The sequence below is a fragment of the Pseudorca crassidens genome, chromosome 17, assembly GCF_039906515.1.
Source record: "Pseudorca crassidens isolate mPseCra1 chromosome 17, mPseCra1.hap1, whole genome shotgun sequence".
Classification (NCBI taxonomy): Eukaryota; Metazoa; Chordata; class Mammalia; order Artiodactyla; family Delphinidae; genus Pseudorca; species Pseudorca crassidens.
Genome location: NC_090312.1, coordinates 8,032,022 through 8,054,311, shown reverse-complemented (window position 1 = coordinate 8,054,311; position 22,290 = coordinate 8,032,022). Strand labels below are relative to the sequence as shown.

The 22,290-nt window shown below is 45.8% G+C and overlaps 1 protein-coding gene across 2 annotated transcripts in view; it reads right to left on the bottom strand.

Moving 5' to 3' along the window:
- ZFAT (zinc finger and AT-hook domain containing) overlaps nt 1–22,290 on the bottom strand; it is a 186,696-nt gene that overhangs the window by 48,112 nt on the left and 116,294 nt on the right. The window lies entirely within an intron of this gene.

Here is a 22,290-nt window from a genome sequence, read left to right as displayed (position 1 = left end):
CCTGGGGCGGCTGAGTCCTGCCTCTGCAGGGACCGTCCAAGTCACCTGGCAGGGGTCGTCAGGGTCAGAGGGGTCTCTGCTAAATGAGGCTGCTCTGATTTCTTTTCTTTGCTGTCCACCCAGATTTATAGTTCTTGTTTAAGAAGAAAATAACAAAAAGCAACCCAGGAATCTATCACTTTTCTTTTCTTTTTTTTTTTAAGTGAATGCCATTCAAGCATCTCCCCTTACCATTACTTCCCTGATGCTCCTGCTTCTTTAACTAAATGGACTCCTCCACAGCATTTACCTGCAAGCACCACGTATATACATCACTGTCCCCCCTTAGGGAAACCTGCCTGATAAAATCTATTTCCAACACCCCCACCTGGGCAAGACAAGGCTCTTTTAGGATCAGGGCACCAACGGGTCGTTCGTGCAGTCTTATCCGCCAACTTGCAACTGCTTCGGGGAATGCAGAGAGTGGTGAGGGGAAGAGGCACCTGCTCAGGTCTATTGGGAGGCCCACTGAGACCCATCCACCGGCCAGGCGATGGATGGACAACCGGATCCTCGTCCTTCCCAGGCCCTTACTCCTGGTCAGGACAAAATCAAGTGTCCCTCTGAGCCATGTGCTACACAGCTATACAGCACAGGGCTATGGAAATCCCAGTTTTGCATTCAGGGCCTGTCTGGTGACACAAGCAGCTTCCTGGCCCAGCAGGAACGGAAGAGCACAGAGCGGCCCACAGGACAGCAGGGGACTCAGATGCGGCACGTTCAACTGACCCCCAGCACGGCCTAGCCGTGGAACTTCAGACAAGTAGTGAAACTCCTCTAAGCTTTGAGCCTCTTATCAATTCAAAGGGGATGATACCACTACCTGGTAAGGCTGCTGTGAGAGTTAAATGATACAACATAAACTGGTATCTAAGATGCCACAGAAAGCATATACTGTTTTTACGATTTTACATTTACTGTTTTAGCAATTTTACACGACCCTTACTATGTCTGTGGGAGCTGATGCACCACTGTGTCTGGTGAGACCTCAAATCCACCTCGCCTTCTCAACTGTCCAAGTCATCAATATTCCTCCACTGCCACCTGGAAGAGCTAAAGCAGAACCGTGCATCTCTGAAGCGGGATGCACCGACTACGGGAAAAGTCCTCTCTTTGACACTCCAATCGGCCCCTCTCTTTCCATGGTTCTTCAAGCCTACAGATGTGCTGAAGTCTCCCCATTGAGAGAAAGAAAGAGATGGAGGAAGGGAAGAAAATGACAAGAAAAGCCATCTACCTGGGCCCTGTTTAAATCGCTCTACTCCCTGCTTGCAGGCCGCCTCCCACCCCACGCTCTCGAAGCGCGGTCCTGCCTGCCGCCTCCATACCATCCCCTTCCTCTCTCAGGCCCCCCAGATCTCCCAGGCAAACCACTCCTGCGGGTACAGCCCGGGCTCCCTCTGCAGACCTCGCCCCCCTCCTTCCTCACCTCCTTCCACTGGCTGCCACCTCCCACCGTGACGCGTTACATGGTGACAGCACTGTATCACCAGGTTCTCTTTCTCGCTCTGAACTTTCTCGGGTTATTTTACTAGATCTGCTTCCCAGGCCTGAGGTGAAATGCTGACTTTCTCTAAGGTTCTGCCCTGGGGTCTGTTTTGTTCTTCCACTGTGGTCCCAATGGTCACTTTTACATGCTGATATATCCAGTTGTGATGGCTCCCAAACCACAGATAGGAATTTTCAACTGTCTTCCAGGTATCTCTACAGGGATGCTCTGGAAGCACCTCAAAATAAACACACACAATTTCAGACTCACGATCTTTCTGCAGAATCAGCTATTCATGCAAAGACAGAAACCTGGTCGTCACCCTAGACTTTTCCTTCTCTCTTCCCACCCAACCAACTACCGAGTCTGCCCAGGCTTCCTCAGACACGTGTCCAGAGCCCTCCCCTCGCCCCTCTCATCTATCACTCCAGCACAGAGAAAGTGCTGACCTGGCCTGTAAGGGAAATGCTGTGACTCCCAGGAGAGCAGTTCTCAGACAGCAAGACTGGGGGGGGGGGGGGGGGGGCGGGGGAGGGCGGGTGTTCTCTGGTGAGCCAACCTGCTCTGAACCCTTCCGCAGGGACCCCACCCTCCGTCAAGGCCACACCGTGGTCACCGGATGCTTTGTGCTACACTGCACGTGCCACTTTCCGTCCTTCATGGAGAAGAAACCCGTGGTTTGGCCTATGAGGGCTTATTAAACAAAAGGACCTGGAACGAAGGCAAAAATTAGCCAGGCTTCTCACCTATCTACTGAGCAGAGAATAAGAGACCTAAAATGCCAACATATGATATCTGCAAAGTTAAAATAAAAGCTAAAACCTTCTTAAGTGCTTTCAGCTCCATAAAAGCAAGTTCTATTAAATTATTTTGCAAATATTAGCATTTGCATAGAAATCAAAAAGAACCACCAAAAAACGCTCCCCTGCCGGTGCTGGGTAGTCAGTGAACACAGAGGCAGGAAGAGGCAATTAAAATGAGAAATGGTCCTACAAACCTAACTTCAGGCTTGAGAGCCAATTCCATTCTTCTTCTAGCAAAGCGGATAAACTGCCTCATGAGAGTTGCGACTCCTTTAATTCCCCACGCCTGCTCCTTGGTAGAACTGCTAATGAAAAGAAGAATGGCCAAAACGTCAGCAGACAGGCCAAAAAATATAGAGGTGAGCCCAAATGAGAAATCAGTTTCTAACCCACTGATCTCTATGAAAATCTTCAATTCTTAAAGTTAAAAGGGACACTTTCAAAGACTGACATTGACCAAGCCTCCCTCCGTGACAAAACAGCCTTCTGCAGCCTCTGACAGTCTGTGATCTCAGCCTTTGTTAGAGGCAGGGAGGTCAGACCCCTGGCCCCTTGCACTGCTGAATGGCTCCAGGGGTTTAGGAGGATAAACCTTCCCGTTCTCTTCTACTCGCTTGAAGCCGCCATCACCTTTCACACGAAATCAATCCCCACCAAGCTTCTTCTTAGGACCCTCTCTCTTTAAAAGGTGCAGCTGAGCCGCATCTGGGCCTTTCAGGCCAAACAAGTTTGAACTTGTGGGGCACTGCCACGTTCCAGCAGGGAGTTCTGCTGGGGCCGTCGCTGTAGCGCAGGAGACATAGGCAAAGAAAAGCGTGGATGACGCCCCTGCACCCACCCAATGCCAGGCATAGAGTCTGACTGCATTATTAACAGTGCACATCTTGGGATTTTGCTTATGGAGCATGTATTTACTGACCTCCTGCTATGAGTCAGACATTGTTCTCTCACCCTGGGGACATAGTAAATGAATGAGAGATTCGTGATCCCCTGAATACACAAGAGTGTGGGGACTTAACATATCAACTGCAAAGATTAAATGTCATCTAGGCAAACTAGATCACAAAACTTGTTTCCTAAGTCTAATTACTTGCAGATAGCATAGGACGCTACATCTCAAAGGGAAGTTATTTATCGAGAGCTCTCAGGCCAGAATCCAGCCAAGAGTTATGAGGAAAATATATGCAGGCTATAGTCCTGTAGTGCACGTGAGACAAAACATCCAAAAAGAAAGTGGATCGAAAACAAGGCAGAAACCCGCTGTCATGCCTACAACGCAGTGTTGCACTAGATTTGTTAAGCAACGTGACCTAACATAATAACTATTTTAGCTCACCTTCACTGATAGCTATCATATGCCAGAGAGTTCTAAGTTCTGCATGGATTAGTTCCTGGAAATCTCACAACCTCCTCATGTGGTAGGTACAATTGTTATCTCCATTTTACAGATAAGAAACTGACATGTAAAAGGGTTAAGGAATTTGCCCAAAGTTTCAGTCTCCCAGCCTGACCACTTGGTCTGCACTGGATTTGGGGCCCAAGACCAGCCAGCAATGAAGAGATGATGTGACTCCCCGTCTGTCATTTCCTGAACATCTATCTTCCCTGGGAGGGGCATGGTTTGGTTTGCTGGGATTTTCTAGATATAAGGCAGCCCACATCTCACCATCAATTTCTACACATGAGGACCCCCACGGTGAGCTGGGAGGAATGCTGGCCGTTCCTGGGGGGCAGGGATGAGGCAGGGATGGGTGGAAGCCAAGAAGAGGGCAGACACAGCCAGGTCACAGTGGGACGTGCGCTGAATCAGGAAATGAGGTTTTTAGGAGATGGGGTTTCCAGTGGGTATCGAGCAGGGGGTGACATGCCAACTTCACAGTGTTCACTCTGGAAATTAACAGAGGGTGGAAAGGAACAAGACTGAAGGCAGGGAATCAACTGTCCAGTTGCTACAGGGGTGTAGACAAAAGATCTAGAGGCCTAAAATGAGAGAGTGGAACAAAAAAAATGGGAAAGGAAGAGGGAGTTTAAGAGAGATGGAGGAGGAAAGATCAGCCGACCTGAAGATGGAGATGCAGTGTGAGAAGACAGAGACAGAGAGCCTCAGGATGACTCCCAAGTTTCCAGCACGGATGACACAGGAGGAAGGTATCTGGGCAGCCGTGGAGGAAGTTCTACAGATACGGAGAGAAAGAGGGAGGACGCAGAGCCCTGGACATCCAGCAGGGCAGGTCCAGAAAGCATTTGAAGATATAAGGTGTTCGGAGTCTAAAGTTCAGAGGACAGTTCTGGGCTAGAGGTACAGATGTGAGCACGGGCAGCCAGAGAGTGCCCTAGGACAGAACACACCCATTGTCGGTGAGTGTGCAAAGTGATAAGACAAGCGGCCTTAGAACAGCACCCGGGAACACAGGAACAGCAAGAGAGGAGCTCGTGAGGAAGGACAAGAAAGAACGGCAGCAGGCAGAAGAATCAGGGGTGTCTGGAGACGAATGTCCTTCATGGAGGGAGGGGGTGACAGAGTCAAGTGCACTAAGAAATCCGATAAGGCCTAAAAAGTGACCACAGGGACTGGCCATCGGGGAGGTGGGCTTGTGGCCTGACTGAAAAGAGCTGGTTTCAGGAACATGCTAAGAACAAAGGCCATGTCATGGGGAGAAGGCAGGGGCAGAAGCTGGATTTGAAGTCAGGTGTCAGTGACATTTCAACAATGCAAACGATATGCCTTTTTCAAAAGGCGCATCAAAGGATCCTCCTCAAAACGTACACTGACAACCAACCATTTGAGTTGAAAGAAAAAGTACAACTGAACTTGTGGAGGCTGGAACTCTAAGTTCTCAGACTTACGTCAAGAAAGCAAGTAAAATACACTTTGTCCCAATTTGAGGATTTGCTGTTCTGGTTCTTCAGACAGAAAGAAAGAAAACAGCAGAGGACAGGAAGTCCTATCTCACCTGTGAAATCGGGCTCTGACAAACCTGATGAGAAGACATCGAACTACACGAGACAGGTTAATGCAATCTCCCATGGGCGTCAAGAGACGGACTCAGAGGAATGTTTAAAACAGATGAGAAGCTGGTGAGGAGGTGATGTCCAAGGTCGTGACATCGGTAACCAATCACAGAGCACAGGATGGCTTTCTGGTAGAAGGAGAGGGCGCCCTGCTGGCTTCCGTCCACAGCAAGCAGGAAGGCTCTCACCTGGCAGGACCCTGCGGGCCACTGTGTGGAACCACATGCAGCATCACGGTCCTATAACTACATCCACGGGCTCAGAGACCAGAATGTGAGCCTCTCCCTCTGTGATGGGCCTGATGCTCTCTGAAGAGGATGGGGAAGCATAATGGCAAGGGAGAAGGTTCCAGACGACCTGTGGGTAAAACTTACGGCCACGAGTCATGATTTCATAGCCTTAGTTTAACAACCCGGTCAATGGAGAGACAGAGATAAAGAAGGAGATAAACCACAAGTCTAAGTGGTATTCAGGTGAATTTGGATCCAAAATGCTGGAAAAGATTATATAATCGTTACAACCTAAATTAAGTGGGCTGGTTGGTACGAGACAATTTAGACGCTGCTTGGTAGAAGCCAGGCTATTAGAAAGTGGCAGCTCCGCACCAGAGGGAGACCTTGGTGTTGACGTGTACAGAGCCCCAGATGGCCTCACCTGCCACGCCTCTCTCGCAAGGTGAGCCAGGCTCCGGGCCAGGTACCGCCCAGGGCCTCCTCCATGTCTCTCCTCTGCTTCTCCTCACGCTGTCAGGCTGCTCCTTTTTCTCAGCAACACCCCCACCTGCCCTCCTCTACCTGGCTAAAACCTCCAGGACAACTTCTGGGGCCCAGGTGAGCTGCCCCTGTCCCTCGGCGGGCCTCCAGACTGCTGTATGAGGCATTCATCCCTGCCCTCTGATGTGGCGCCCCCTTCTACTTGAGTTCCTTGCATCAGGCTCCATCTCTCCTTTTCTCAGTAACCTCGAGAAAGAACCGATTGATTCTAATACTGCACGAGCCAAGACAAGAAGGGGATGTGGCTGTCTCAGCGAAACATGTCATGACAGTGCAGATCAGTCCATCATCCGAAGGAGCAGGCTGGTCCAGTTAGATTCAGCACTGATCCATTCATTCGAAGCAAAGCCTCCAGTCCTGGATCCCCAAAGCATGAATCACCGGATTATACCAGCGAATATACCCACCCTCCCCCCACTTAAAACAATGCGCCTCTTTGCTTTGAAAGGAAACAACACTATTGTGCTTCACAGATTTCAGCCCAACTGGATGAGTTCAACTTTTTCTTTATCCCCAAGTCACTAAACATGTCTCTGCTTTGTCTGGAAATGTTCACCAGACAAGCTATCATTCATTCTGCAAAAGTCTTAGCTCACAGGCTACTCCCTGCACCTTCGCCTCTGAAACCTTCCCTAACTCCTGGGAAGATGTGACTTTTCCTTCCCACGTGCCCCTCAGCACCTAGGAAAACCCGGCGGCATGAATCCTGCTGCGGCGTAACTGTTCTCTGGAGGTCCAGCACCCCCCTCCCCGACCCGCTCCAGGCTACAGCACCCGGAGAGCAGAGTCTGTCCCAGCGAGGCTCACCTGTGCTCCCTCGGCAGCCAGGCCAGTCCCGCACAGGTGGGCTCCCTATTACACCCATGTGGCTAAAGGAGAAAGGACAAACCACCTTCCTCTTTCTGTTACTGACTCCTGTAAGCCTCCCAACAACAACTAAAACTAAAACTCTGGATAGGACGTTTCTTCAAACGACATTAAATTTAACAACTGTAAAAGACATTACATAGGGTGTGGGGAAAGAAAAGCCACAGCACGAGAGACTGCATTCACGACACGTAACCAAAAAAATGACCCACACCCCCGATATATAAAGAATTCCTGAAAACAAATAAGAAAGCAAAACCACTCAATAGAAAAAATGAGAAAATATTTGAACAATATTTTTTTTAAAAAAAGGAACGAGAAATAAATACAAATGGCCAAAAAACATATGAAAAGGGGCTCAATTCCGTTAACCACTGTGAGAATGAAAATAAAGCCACACAGAGAGGCCCGTGCAGGCCCAGGAGGTTGGCCACCCTGAACATTCACCCTGGGACATGGAGCAACAGAAGCTCCAGGCCATGCACCTCTACTGCTGGTGTAACCTGGTGCAACCTTTGTGGAAAATGGTTGGGTATCACCTCGTAAAGCTGAAGAGGTGCCCACGGACTGCAAGTCCTCTGCAGTTGTGTTCACCCCGGAGAATCTCGTAGACGAGCACACCAGGACATGCACACAGACGGTGCACAGCAGCAGAGCTTGTAACGGCAACACAACAGAAACAGCCCCACTGTCCACCTACGACTAAATGGATGAGCTGAGCACATGAACACTCCCACAAGGGTTGCACAACAGGTGCTGTGTCCCACTGGGGAGTACGATGCCACAGAGGATGGATGAAGGATGGAGACATGCAGTCTCACCAACATAACGCTCAGTAAAGAAGCCAAGTTGAGAAAAAAGAATATAATAAATTCCATATATGAATCCATATATATAGATATATGCCCACATATAGATATACAGATAATATAAAGTTCAAAAACATGCAATGCTAAGTTAGTTTGTGTAGGGATGTATAAATGGATGGTAGACCTACAACTACAAAGGAAACCAAAAAGTAATTCTCAGCGAAGTCAGGATAAAGGTCACCTCTGGATAGAGGAAGGGGGTGGGCTCAGGAAGACCCCATGAAAGGGCTCTGAGGACTGGCAGTGGTCCATTTCTCGGCAGTGGGACATGAGTGTTCATGTCATAATCATTCATCACACCACATACTCGTGCATATGCAATATTCTGGAGGTACATTCTATTTCATAACAAGAGAAGTAAAAAAAGAAATGGTTGATTAAATAGGTAAATATGTGACCAAAAAAAAAAAAAACCTCTCCTCACAAGGTTTTTGAGGATTACAGGTAACTTAGATCAAATGCCTTGAATGACATAGCACCCAATGAGTGGCAGCCATTAGTAACATTAATAACAACAATGGCAAAGGCACTTATACCCTGACATGTAAAGCTACCTTTACCCTTATTTTATTTCATCGGTGTGACAAAAATCACGTTGATACTAGAACTGGGTTCTAGCATATCCGCCCTTCATAACCCAAAATGTCCAAGAAGAAGACTGCAGTCGGGGTGTCTCTCTAAAGAGAGACCTGGTCACAGGCCTGGAGGAAATATTAACTATAACACTGGCATCGCCAAACTTAAATCAAGTTACACGGTGGAGAGAGACGGTCCTGGATTATGCAAGCACTTCCCTGGGGCGTGGGCTGTAGAACACCGGTAAGATTTACAGCCGCGCTTCTGCAGCTGAGAAAACCCGACAGGAAGATGGAATTTTTTTTCATAAATGTCTGAGGTGGCCATCAATTCCCTCAAATGCAAGCTAGCACCAAGTCACCCTGAGAAGCGTGCAGCTGGGCTGGGGGCAGGGCAGGACCCGGGGTTCTCGAGCACTGTTAATTCAGGGCTCCCCTCCCTCAGAGACTGAATTCAGTTATGTCTGAGACTTACGAGGCAGTTTCATCTCATCAGAGCCTGGAAAGGACAGGATGAAGTGTGACAGCTTTTTCTAACTGTCTTACCTGGATTTTATTTCTGGAAAGAAACAATCAGAACAGATGCTTCCCCACCGTTGGGCATGGAGAGCTCTGTGGTCCAGAATATTTCGCACAAACTTTGAGTGGCAGGGGATTTGGGGGGGCAAAGAGACCTGGGCTCAGGCGGGGATCTAGAGCTTCACAGCTGTGCAACTCCAGGCATGTTTCCTCATTTTAGCACAAGGAGTAGCGGTAACGTAAAGAGAGCAGCCTGCGTGGAGACGCTATCAGATTATTATCATTGACAGTTTAGACACAGAAACTCAGGGCAAACTGCCTTATTAAAAAGAAAAAGAAAGAAAGAAAGAGAGAAAGGGAAGGGGAGGGGAGGGGCATTCCTTCTGGCCTGCGTACTTGCATGTGGGATTTGAGGATGTCCATGTTTACATGTGGAGCACAGGGGGAAGGCCAGATCAAGGAGGGGAGCCAGAGTGCACTGGTGACAATGACCGTGAACCCTGAGTCCCTACCGCAGGCCTCACGACCACCTTGAGAAGAAACCTCAATTCCCACTTCCCAGGTGAGGATGCAGAGGCCCTGGGAGGATAAGCGGCTTGCTGAAGGTCATACAGTCACCAGGAAAGCTGGGTGTGAGCCAAAGTCTGTCTGGGCCCCAAAGCCCACGTGCCACTCCCCTTGGCCGCTGGTGTACTGACTGCAAGGCCCCCCGCCAACAAGCCCCACTTCAGCAACAATCTCCCCCATGGAAGGATCAGACGGATGATTTCTGCAGTTCTCCCTATTATGGTATATTTTCAGCTTTGCAAATGACTTTGTGTTTCCAATTAACAGGATCAACAAGATAGTACTGTTTTCATAGTAGTATTTCCAGCACATAAAGTTCTGGTACACAAACTACTCACTTTTCTTCCCCTTGTCTCCCTATTCCCCCCTTGGGGACCTGGTTCTGCACAGCCCCCCATCTGGACAGCCCACGGGGTTGCCTGCTACCCACCACTACCTCTAAAACTGCAGGTTAGACAGTTAACAGCACTGCCATACTGAAGTCCATCATGTCTACATTTCCACAGATTTTTAAGAAACACACCAGAAGAAGATTACCCACACTCCCTTGGACAGGAATCTCCTCTGAGATGTATGTCGAACATAACACAATAATGAAGCGAGGCTCACTACGCCTGACATAAGAAAACAATACGCTTCCAGATATTAAATCTGCTCTTTGCTAAGAGAACAGCTCCTGGTGGGCTGCACTGGGCATCCACCCCATGCAGTGCCTGACTCCCAGCAGGAGGTCAACAGCACTGGGTGAATCTACAGAACCCCATGACCTTGGGACCACGCTTGATTACATGTGCCTTTTCTCACTTTAACCTCACTGCCCCTCGCTACTGAGGGACGAAGTGCCGAGAGCGCAAGGCCACACAGTGAACTGAGAGCAGAGTGCAGGGCAAGTAGGGCCCAGTGATGAAGAGCCGCTGAACCCCGTGCCCTTGTGACTACAAGCCTTCCAAGGAGCCCAGAGGCCCACCTCCACCTAGATGACTTCCAGGATCACCCTAAGTCACTAAAGTTCTATAGACTCTATTCACTTACTCATTTGTTCACGCGACAGGTGTTTATTAAGTGTTGCCTCCCTGCTGAGACTAGAACAAAAGCTAAAAGTGCTCCCACAGGATGCACATTCCAGCATCATAAACAAGGAACTACACAATCTGCCAGATGTCATCAGACAGTGCGGAAAAAATAAAGCATTTGAACCAAGACCAGAAAGAGGAGGGAGACTCGCGTGGCTTTCTGGAAGAAGGGCAACAAGAAGAGGGGAGGGCAGGGGTGAGGCCAAGCGAGGATGCGCGGCGCGCAGCGGGCTGGGCAGCCACCTGTGGTCTGCAGGGTGTGGGCTCTAACTTGGGTGATCAGAGGCCACTGCACGGCAGACAGATGTGGGGTTCGATATGCTATTTTTTTCTACTCTTTGATTCTCCGATAACCAGCATTTCCCAAGTTGTTTCACGAAACCTAAGTGCTGGGAGGGAACACTGGGGGGAAGAAAAGGGAGGAAGGGGTTCTGTGGTGAGGTAAGTTTGCGAATCACCGCACACTGCGCCCCTCCACACAATGCCTGTAACATCCCACAGAACAGTGGTCTAAGGAACACACTCTGGAAAATCCCACCTTATGCCATCCTCCATCCCCCAGGTAGACCACGTCCCCCTGAGCCACATGCCTTACACTTCTGCTGAGTCGCCCACTGTAGCCAACAGAGAGCAGTGGGTACCAGAGACTCGCAGAACAAACCATGCAAAACAAAAACCCCGACTGATTGGCCGCTGGCTTCAAAATCTCCCTACTCAGTGGTAGAGGCGCCCATGAGAAACTTCTTTTCCACTCAGAGAAATGTCATCACATTGGATTTGTGAACTGCCAAGTCCCATTACCCGCACAGGGTCATCCAGCAAAGCTAGTGGCCCTTTGAGAACGTTCTGGATGATGACATGGGCTGGGAGACTGACATGTTTCGCAGATTTACAGAGTGCATCCCCACAGCTGCTCCGAGAGCCCTTTCAGCAGAGCCACATGCAGGCCCCTCACCCTGTAGCAAGAGAAAAACACACTGGGCCAGGTCAACCGCCAAGAGACTGGATCTGTACCTCTGGGCTGGGAAGTGAGCCACTCAAAAAGAAAAACATGCATATTCATAGGAAAAAGGACGGAGATTGTAAATTATAAGACACACGGTGATGCCGATATGGGAAATTCCTAAAGAGCATCTGCGTCTGGAATCCTGGCTCCCTCACCTCCTCCTCTAGCCGGGGCTCAGAGGTAGAAGTGAACGACGCACACGCAGAACCAAGTGGGGGGACGGGTAAACTAAGCCCCAACCTGACATACACATACACACATACATACACATACATACACACACATACACATACACACATACATACCAAGAGCCAAAAGATGCACAGTCACAGGGGACTGACAAGGAGAAAAGGGACACAGGGGCAGAAGCAAAGAGACACACACCAGAAAGGAAAGGACCTGCATCCCAAGGAGGGCCGGGGGCAAGTGGACGTCCACGGACTCACGTTCCTCGGGCTCAGCCCTTAAACAGGTTTGTGCCAAAGCTTTCAAAGCAATGCTGTCCGTGTGAATGAGAGGAGCACCCCGTCTCCTTGTCCCACTGGTGACCCTGTGGTCTACAACCCAAGCCTTCAGTCAAAGCTGCCCTGCACCATCTATGCAGAAGAGAAGAGTTTTGTAATTTGGTTTTTTTTGTTTGTTTGTTTTTTGTTTTTGGCCCTGTCTCTTCAGGATTATAAGCCTGAGAGCACAAGGTTGGAACTTCATTCCTGGGTTGGCCACAACAGGGACAAATCCAAGCTTGGGGCCAAGGATCCAGAGAGAAAAAAGCCAGGTCTTCATATATTTCACCAAGCACAAAGTCACCTCTGTTGTAAAATAAGGCCCGAGACAAATTAAACAATTTAAAAGAATAAATGTTTTAAAACCATGGAGTACCACAAGTTCCAAAATGCCTTACGTTGAGGCAATTATCTCATCACAATAAATAACAGTAAATCAATCCATACTAATTGCTTCTCGTGCAAGAGCTTAGATGACTCTTCAAATGTTCTCCAATTATTGTTTGTAATCGCTTATGCTGTCAAAATGCAATATTTCCAGAGAATATACTGTACACTATTAGACAGACAGGATTTTAATTTAACATAAGACAATCCAATTTCCTTTTTTTTATCCCCGAAAGTGCTTAAAAAATCTAAAATACAAGGAAGCTGAAGATGGTGTAACAGGTTTTTAGCAGAGACATTCCAGTTCAAAACAACTTAATAAATGGCCCCTCTGACCACCTACCCCCCGCCATGGCCCTTCTTCCTCCTCATAGGCATACACATGCTTAAAGGAAAAAAGGGAAACATGTAATCTCAGATTCTCCACTTTCATGGAAATTAAGAGCTGAAAAGCAAAATAAACACCACCAACAGCAACCCTACAATGGACTTCTCACTCTCTTTGCCCCATGGTTCAGTAATTTCCACTCATCTTGGGAAACGCTATAGCTGCTAAGTTTACACTCACTCAGCATTCTGCTTAAAGATTTTGCTTGAGTCTTGATAGCTAAACAACTAACTGCAGGCTTATATAATCAAAGCAGTGAGGGGAAAAAAGAGACGAGGGAGCCAGAACGTCCCTCTGCTGGGCTTGAGAGTAGGAAAGTGGAGGGTAACGCATGGAGGGTAGGTTTGTCTACAAAGAGACAAGGCTCAAAATCCCAGCTCCTCCGCTTACAAATTGTGTTACTCTCGAGTATGTTACTTAACTGGACTCTGGGCCTGTTTCCTCATCTGTAAAATGGGAAGATCAATACCTACATCATAGTAGTTTTGAGGGCAAAATAAGGTAACATACATGAAACACCTGTTGAAATGCCCAGCAGATGGCTATTATAAAAGGGATCGGTCCACCTGTCTTTTTTACTCTGACACAAGGTACTTAAACATTCCAACACCGTGGCGGAAGTTTCTGATGGGAAGATGGAACCATCTCCTGGGTAACAGAAGAAGTTATAGTAGAAATAAAGCCAGAATGCTTGCTAAAGCAATGCCGGGGGGCTCAGCGTTCTGGGGGACACTGAGGATCTCAGACTGAGGGTTAACTGGAACTGTTTATGAATGTGTGGTTCCAAACATTCTGCTTCTTTGAGACCATTTCCGTACTTTCACTTCCTTGTTTATTAAGTTTAGAGTGGAAACTAGGAGTACATTAGTTCACTTCCTGGCTACACTCATCCAAGCACCACCTCTGTTCAATTTAGTATCTAAGCGCCTTACACAGCCTATGAGCTCAGCTGCCTGGCATCTTCTATATATATAACTTGATTCTGCTTCACATGGACACATTATGAACGCCTTTGGGACCCATCTCATTGTCAAAAATACAACAAGGGATTACACTAATTCCCTTTGATTTGTGGATATCAGTCGATCAGAAATTTTTGGTTGCTACAGGTTTCAAAAGCTACAGATTTTGCATGAGAAGATAATACTATATTAACTCAATTAAAACATAGCTTTTAAAACATGATAGGGGGCTTCCGGGAAAACGGCGGAAGAGTAAGTGCGGAGATCACCTTCCTCCCCACAGATACACCAGAAATACATCTACACGTGGAACAACTCCTACAGAACACCTACTGAACGCTGGCAGAAGACCTCAGACCTCCCAAAAGGCAAGAAACTCCCCACGTACCTGGGTAGGGCAAAAGAAAAAAGAATAAACAGAGACAAAAGGATAGGGACGGTACCTGCACCTCTGCGAGGGAGCCGTGAAGGAGGAAACGTTTTCACACACTAGAAGCCCCTTCGCGGGCGGAGACTACGGGTGGCGGAGGGCGTAAGCTTTGGAGCCGCGGAGGAGAGCACAGCAACAGGGGTGCGGAGGGCAAAGCGAGGAGATTCCCGCACAGAGGATCAGTGTCGACCAGCACTCACCAGCCCGAGAGGCTTGTCTGCTCCCCCGCCGGGGAGGGCGGGGCTGGGAGCTAAGGCTCGGGCTTCGGTCAGAGCAAAGGGAGAGGACTGGGGTTGGCAGCGTGAACACAGCCTGCAGGGGGCTAGTGCGCCACGGCTAGCCGGGAGGGAGTCCGGGAAAAGCCTGGAGCTGCCGAAGAGGCAAGAGACTTGTTCTTCCCTCTTTGTTTCCTGGTGCGCGAGGAGAGGGGATTAGGAGCGCTGCTTAAAGGAGCTCCAGAGACGGGCGCGAGCCGCGGCTATCAGCGCGGACCGCAGAGACGGGTATAAGACGCTAAGGCCGCTGCCGCCGCCACCAAGAAGCCTGTGTGCGAGCACAGGTCACTCTCCACAGCTCCCCCCCCGGGAGCCTGTGCAGCCCGCCACTGCCAGGGTCCTGGGATCCAGGTACAACTTACCCGGGAGAACGCACGGCACGCCTCAGGCTCGTGCAACTTCATGCCAGCCTCTGCCGCCGCAGGCCCACCCCGCACTCCGTGCCCCTCCCTCCCCCCGGCCTGGGTGAGCCAGAGCCCCAGAATCAGCAGCTCCTTTAACCGCCCCCCCCACCCCCCGGTCTGAGCGAAGAACAGCCAGCCTCCGGTGCCCTACACGCAGAGGCGGGGCCAAGTCCAAAGCTGAGCCCCTGGGAGCTGTGAGAACAAATAAGAGAAAGGGAAATCTCTCCCAGCAGCCTCAGAAGCAGCGGATTAAAGCTCCACAATCAACTTGATGTACCTGCATCTGTGCAATACATGAATAGACAAGGAATCATCCCAAATGGAGGAGGTGGACTTTGAGAGCAAGATTTATGATTTTTTCCCCTTTTCCTCTTTTTGTGAGTGTGTATGTGTATGCTTCTGTGTGAGATTATGTCTGTAGAGCTTTGCTTCCACCATTTGTTGTAGGGTTCTATCCTTCTGTTATTTTTTTTCTTAATAATTATTTTTTATTTTATTTTATTTTACTTTATCTTCTTTCTTTCTTTCTTTCTTTTTTTCCTTCCTTCCCTTCCTCCTTCCTCCCTCCCTCCCTCCCTCGCTCCTTTCTTTCTTTCCTTCTTTCTACATCTACTAATTCTTTCTTTCTACTTTTTCTCCCTTTTATTCTGAGCCGTGTGGATGAAAGGCTCTTGGTGCTGCAGCCAGGAGTCAGTGCTGTGCCTCTGAGGTGGGAGAGCCAACTTCAGGACACTGGTCCACAAGAGACCTCCCAGCTCCACATAATATCAAACGGCGAAAATCTCCCAGAGATCTCCATCTCAACACCAGCACCCAGCTTCACTCAACGACCAGCAAGCTACAGTGCTGGACATCCTATGCCAAACAACTAGCAAAACAGGAACACAACCCCGCCCATTAGCAGAGAGGCTGCCTAAAATCATAGTAAGTCCACAGACACCCCAAAACACACCACCAGACGTGGAATTGCCCACCAGAAAGACAAGATCCAGCCTCATCCACCAGAACACAGGCACTAGTCCCCTCCACCAGGAAGCCTACACAACCCACTGAACCAACCTTAGCCACTGGGGACAGACACCAAATACAACGGGAACTACGAACCTACAGCCTGCAAAAAGGAGACCACAAACACAGTAAGATAAGCAAAATGAGAAGACAGAAAAACACACAGCAGATGAAGGAGCAAGATAAAAACCCACCAGACCTAACAAATGAAGAGGAAATAGGCAGTCTACCTGAAAAAGAATTCAGAGTAATGATAGTAAAGATGATCCAAAATCTTGGAAATAGAATAGACAAAATGCAAGACACGTTTAACAAGGACCTAGAAGAACTAAAGATGAAACAAACGATGATGAACAACACAATAAATGAAATTAAAAATACTCTAGATGGGAGCAATAGCAGAATAACTGAGGCAGAAGAACGGATAAGTGACCTGGAAGATAAAATAGTGGAAATAACTACAGCAGAGCAGAATAAAGAAGAAAGAATGAAAAGAACTGAGGACAGTCTCAGAGACCTCTGGGACAACATCAAACGCACCAACATTCAAATTATAGGGGTTCCAGAAGAAGAAGAGAATAAGAAAGGGACTGAGAAAATATTTGAAGAGATTATAGTTGAAAACTTCCCTAATATGGGAAAGGAAATAGTTAATCAAGTCCAGGAAGCACAGAGAGTCCCATACAGGATAAATCCAAGGAGAAATATGCCAAGACACATATTAACCAAACTGTCAAAAATTAAATACAAAGAAACCATATTAAAAGCAGCAAGGGAAAAACAACAAATAACACACAAGGGAATCCCCATAAGGTTAACAGCTGATCTTTCAGCAGAAATGCTGCAAGCCAGAAGGGACTGGCAGGACATATTGAAAGTGATGAAGGAGAAAAACCTGCGACCAAGATGACTTTACCCAGCAAGGACCTCATTCAGATTTGATGGAGAAATTAAAACCTTTACAGACAAGCAAAAGCTGAGAGATTTCAGCACCACCAAACCAGCTTTACAACAACTGCTAAAGGAACTTCTCTAGGCAAGAAACATAAGAGAAGGAAAAGACCTACAATAACGAACCCAAAACAATTAACACAATGGGAATAGGAACATACATATCGATAATTACCTTAAATGTAAATGGACTAAATGCCCCCACCAAAAGACACAGATTGGCTGAATGGATACAAAAACAAGACCCATATATTTGCTGTGTACAAGAGACCGACTTCAGACCTAGAGACACATACAACCTGAAAGTAAGGGGATGGAAAAAGATATTTCATGCAAATGGAAACCAAAAGAAAGCTGGAGTAGCAATTCTCATATCAGACAAAATAGACTTTAAAATAAAGACTATTAGAAGAGACAAAGAAGGACACTACATAACGATCAAGGGATAGATCCTAGAAGATGATATAACAATTGTAAATATTTATGCACCCAACATGGGAGCACCTCAATACATAAGGCAAATACTAACAGCCACAAAAGGGGAAATCAACAGTAACACATTCATAGTAGGGGGCTTTAACACCCCACTTTGACCAATGGACAGATCATCCAAAATGAAAATAAATAAGGAAACACAAGCTTTAAATGATACGTTAAACAAGATGGACTTAATTGATATTTATAGGACATTCCATCCAAAAACAACAGAATACACATTTTTCTCAAGTGCTCATGGAACATTCTCCAGGATAGATCATATCTTGGGTCATAAGTCAAGCCTTGGTAAATTCAAGAAAATTGAAATTGTTTCAAGTATCTTTTCCGACCACAACGCTATGAGACTAGATATCAATTACAGGAAAAAATCTGTAAAAAATACAAACACATGGAGGCTAAACAATACACTACTTAATAACGAAGTGATCACTGAAGAAATCAAAGAGGAAATTAAAAAATACCTAGAAAAAATGACAATGGAGACACGACGATCCAAAATCTATGGGATGCAGCAAAAGCAGTTCTAAGAGAGAAGTTTATAGCAATACAATCCTACCTTAAGAAACAGGAAACATCTCGAACAACCTAACCTTGCACCTAAAGCAATTAGAGAAAGAAGAACAAAACCCAAAGTCAACAGAAAGAAAGAAATCATAAAAATCAGATCAGAAATAAATGAAAAAGAAATGAAGGAAACAATAGTAAAGATCAATAAAACTAAAAGCTGGTTCTTTGAGAAGATAAACAAAATTCATAAACCATTAGCCAGACTCATCAAGAAAAAAAAGGGAGAAGACTCAAATCAATAGAATTAGAAATGAAAAAGGAGAAGTAAAAACTGACACTGCAGAAATACAAAAGATCATGAGAGATTACTACAAGCAAATCTATGCCAATAAAATGGACAACCTGGAAGAAATGCACAAATACTTAGAAATGCACAACCTGCCAAGACTGAATCAGGAAGAAATAGAAAATATGAACAGACCAATCACAAGCATTGAAATTGAAACTGTGATTAAAAATCTTCCAACAAACAAAAGCCCAGGACCAGATGGCTTCGCAGGCGAATTCTATCAAACATTTAGAGAAGAGCTAACACCTATCCTTCTCAAACTCTTCCAAAATATAGCAGAGGGAGGAACACTCCCAAACTCATTCTACGAGGCCACCATCACCTTGATACCAAAACCAGACAAGGATGTCACAAGGAAAGAAAACTACAGGAAAATATCACTGATGAACACAGATGCAAAAATCCTCAACAAAATACTAGCAAACAGAATACAACAGCCCATTAATAGGATCATACACCATGATCAAGTGGGGTTTATTCCAGGAATGCAAGGATTCTTCAATATACGCAAAACAATCAATGTGATAAACCATATTAACACACTGAAGGAGAAAAACCATATGATCATCTCAATAGAGGCAGAGAAAGCTTTCGACAAAATTCAACACCCATTTATGATAAAAACCCTGCAGAAAGTAGGCACAGAGGGAACTTTCCTCAACATAATAAAGGCCATATATGACAAACCCACAGCCAACATCGTCCTCAATGGTGAAAAACTGAAAGCATTTCCACTAAGATCAGGAACAAGACAAGGTTGCTCACTCTCACCACTCTTATTCAACATAGTTTTGGAAGTTTTAGCCACAACAATCAGAGAAGAGAAGGAAATAAAAGGAATCCAATTCGGAAAAGAAGAAGTAAAGCTGTCACTGTTTGCAGATGACATGATACTATACATAGAGAATCCTAAAGATGCTACCAGAAAACTACTAGAGCTAATCAATGAATTTGGTAAAGTAGCAGGATACAAAATTAATGCACAGAAATCTCTGGCATTCCTATACACTAATGATGAAAAATCTGAAAGTGAAATCAAGAAAACACTCCCATTTACCATTGCAACAAAAAGAATAAAATATCTAGGAATAAACCTACCTAAGGAGACAAAGGTCCTGTATGCAGAAAATTATAAGACACTGATGAAAGAAATTAAAGATGATACAAATAGATGGAAAGATATACCATGTTCTTGGATTGGAAAATGACTCTACTACCCAAAGCAATCCACAGATTCAATGCAATCCCTATCAAACTACCACTGGTATATTTCACAGAAATAGAACAAAAAATCTCACAATTTTTATGGAAACACAGAAGACCCCGAACAGCCAAAGCAATCTTGAGAACGACAAACGGAGCTGGAGGAATCAGGCTCCCTGACTTCAGACTATACTACAAAGCTACAGTAATCAAGACAGTATGGTACTGGCACAAAAACAGAAAGATAGATCAATGGAACAGGATAGAAAGCCCAGAGATAAACCCACGCACATATGGTCACCTTATCTTTGATAAAGGAGGCAGGAATGTACAGTGGAGAAAGGACAGCCTCTTCAATAAGTGGTGCTGGGAAAACTGGACAGCTACATGTAAAAGTATGAGATTAGATCACTCCCTAACACCATATACAAAAATAAGTTCAAAATGGATTAAAGACCTAAATGTAAGGCCAGAAACTATCAAACTCTTAGAGGAAGACATAGGCAGAACACTCTATGACATAAATCACAGCAAGATCCTTTCTGACCCACCTCCCAGAGAAATGGAAATAAAAACAAAAATAAACAAATGGGACCTAATGAAACTTCAAAGCTTTTGCACAGCATAGGAAACCATAAACAAGACCAAAAGACAACTCTCAGAATGGGAGAAAATATCTGCAAATGAAGCAACTGACAAAGGATTAATCTCCAAAATGTATAAGCAGCTCATGCAGCTCAATAACAAAAAAACTAACAACCCAATCCAAAAATGGGCAGAAGACCTAAATAGACATTTTTCCAAAGAAGATATACAGACTGCCAACAAACACATGAAAGAATGCTCAACTTCATTAATCATTAGAGAAATGCAAATCAAAACTACAGTGAGATATCATCTCACACCAGTCAGAATGGCCACCATCAAAAAATCTACAAACAATAAATGCTGGAGAGGGTGTGGAGAAAAGGGAACCCTCTTGCACTGTTGGTGGGAATGTAAATTGATTCAGCCACTGTGGAGAACAGTATGGAGGTTCCTTAAAAAAACATCAAATAGAACTACCGTATGACCCAGCAATCCCACTACTGGGCATATACCCTGAGAAAACCATAATTCAAAAAGAGTCATGTACCAAAATGTTCACTGCAGCTCTATTTACAATAGCCTGGAGATGGAAACAACCTAAGTGTCCATCATCGGATGAATGGATAAAGAAGACGTGGCACATATATACAATGGAATATTACTCAGCCATAAAAGGAAACGAAATTGAGCTATTTGTAGTGAGGTGGATAGACCTAGAGTCTGTCATACAGAGTGAAATAAGTCAGAAAGAGAAAGACAAATACCATATGCTAACACATATGTATGGAATTTAAGAAAAAAAACATGTCATGAAGAACCTAGGGGTAAGACAGGAATAAAGACACAGACCTACTAGAGAATGGACTTGAGGATATGGGGAGGGGGAAGGGTAAGCTGTGACAAAGTGAGAGAGAGGCATGGACATATATACACTACCTAACGTAAGGTAGATAGCTAGTGGGAAGCAGCCGCATAGCACAGGGAGATCAGCTCGGTGCTTTGTGACTGCCTGGAGGGGTGGGATAGGGAGGGTGGTAGGGAGGGAGACATAAGAGGGAAGAGGTATGGGAACATATGTATATGTATAACTGATTCACTTTGTTATAAAGCAGAAACTAATACACCACTGTAAAGCAATTATACTCCAATAAAAAAATAAAAAAAATAAAATATGATAGTGTTGTAATAATTAGTTAGCTGGTCTTCTGGGTTCCTACAGAGCTTAGTACCTAACTTTCTTGCAGCAGTTAACATACTTGCTGTTGCTTTTTATGCACAGGTGGCTCTCCCCAGATCCGTGAGCCGGGCAGACAGAGACCTGGCTTCATCCCAACATCCTCTGCCCTGGCACACAGTGGGTGCACAGAAAACACAGCAAGGACTCCAGGGCTGGAGCAGGTCGGGGAAGAGAAAGTCCACCACCATCCTCATCAAAGGTACGAAGCCTTCACCAAGTACACTGTAGGCTCTCCTGAGGTCGGGCTGGGCAGAGAGGGGAGAAAGCTCTGCAAGGAGCAGAAAGCCGGAGAGAAACAGGACTGCCTCAACAACCACATACCAACCAAGGGCCAAGTTCGCAATTACAGCTTTGAAAGGACAGCAGTCAGGCCTGCTATTCTCTGTACAGTCCCCACTCTAATGGCCTGATACCAAGAGGCATTTACTTTCCCATGGACAACAGCCTCTACTGTTCTTTCACACGTAGTATCTAGCATCCAGGTAAACATTATGATATATGCAAAGAAGAAAACGTGACCCAATTCAAGAAAAAAAGTCAATAGAAACTGATTGACAGATCACTCAGATATTGAAATTATTAGACAGAAACATTTAAATAATGATAAATAAGTTAAAGGCGCTAATGGAAAACGTGTGAAAAACTGATAATTTTTGGCAGAGAAAAAAATTATAAAAAATAACTAAGTGTCAATGCTATAAATCAAAAAAACTCAGAAATGAATAATTCATTTGAGTATCTAAATAGCAGAACTGACATGAGAGAAAGGATAAGTAAACTTGAAGTTCAATACAAATCATATAAACTGAAACACAAAGAGAAAGAATTAGAGACAGAAAAAGAGACAGATCATCTGAATGCTGTGAGATATCAAAAAGTTTAATATATGAGGTATTATAGTCCTAGAGGAAAAAACGGAAGCAAATGAAGCATAAGTAATACGTAAAGACATAATGGCTGAGAATGGTCCAAACCCCCTGAAAGATATCAACCCACAGATCCAAAATC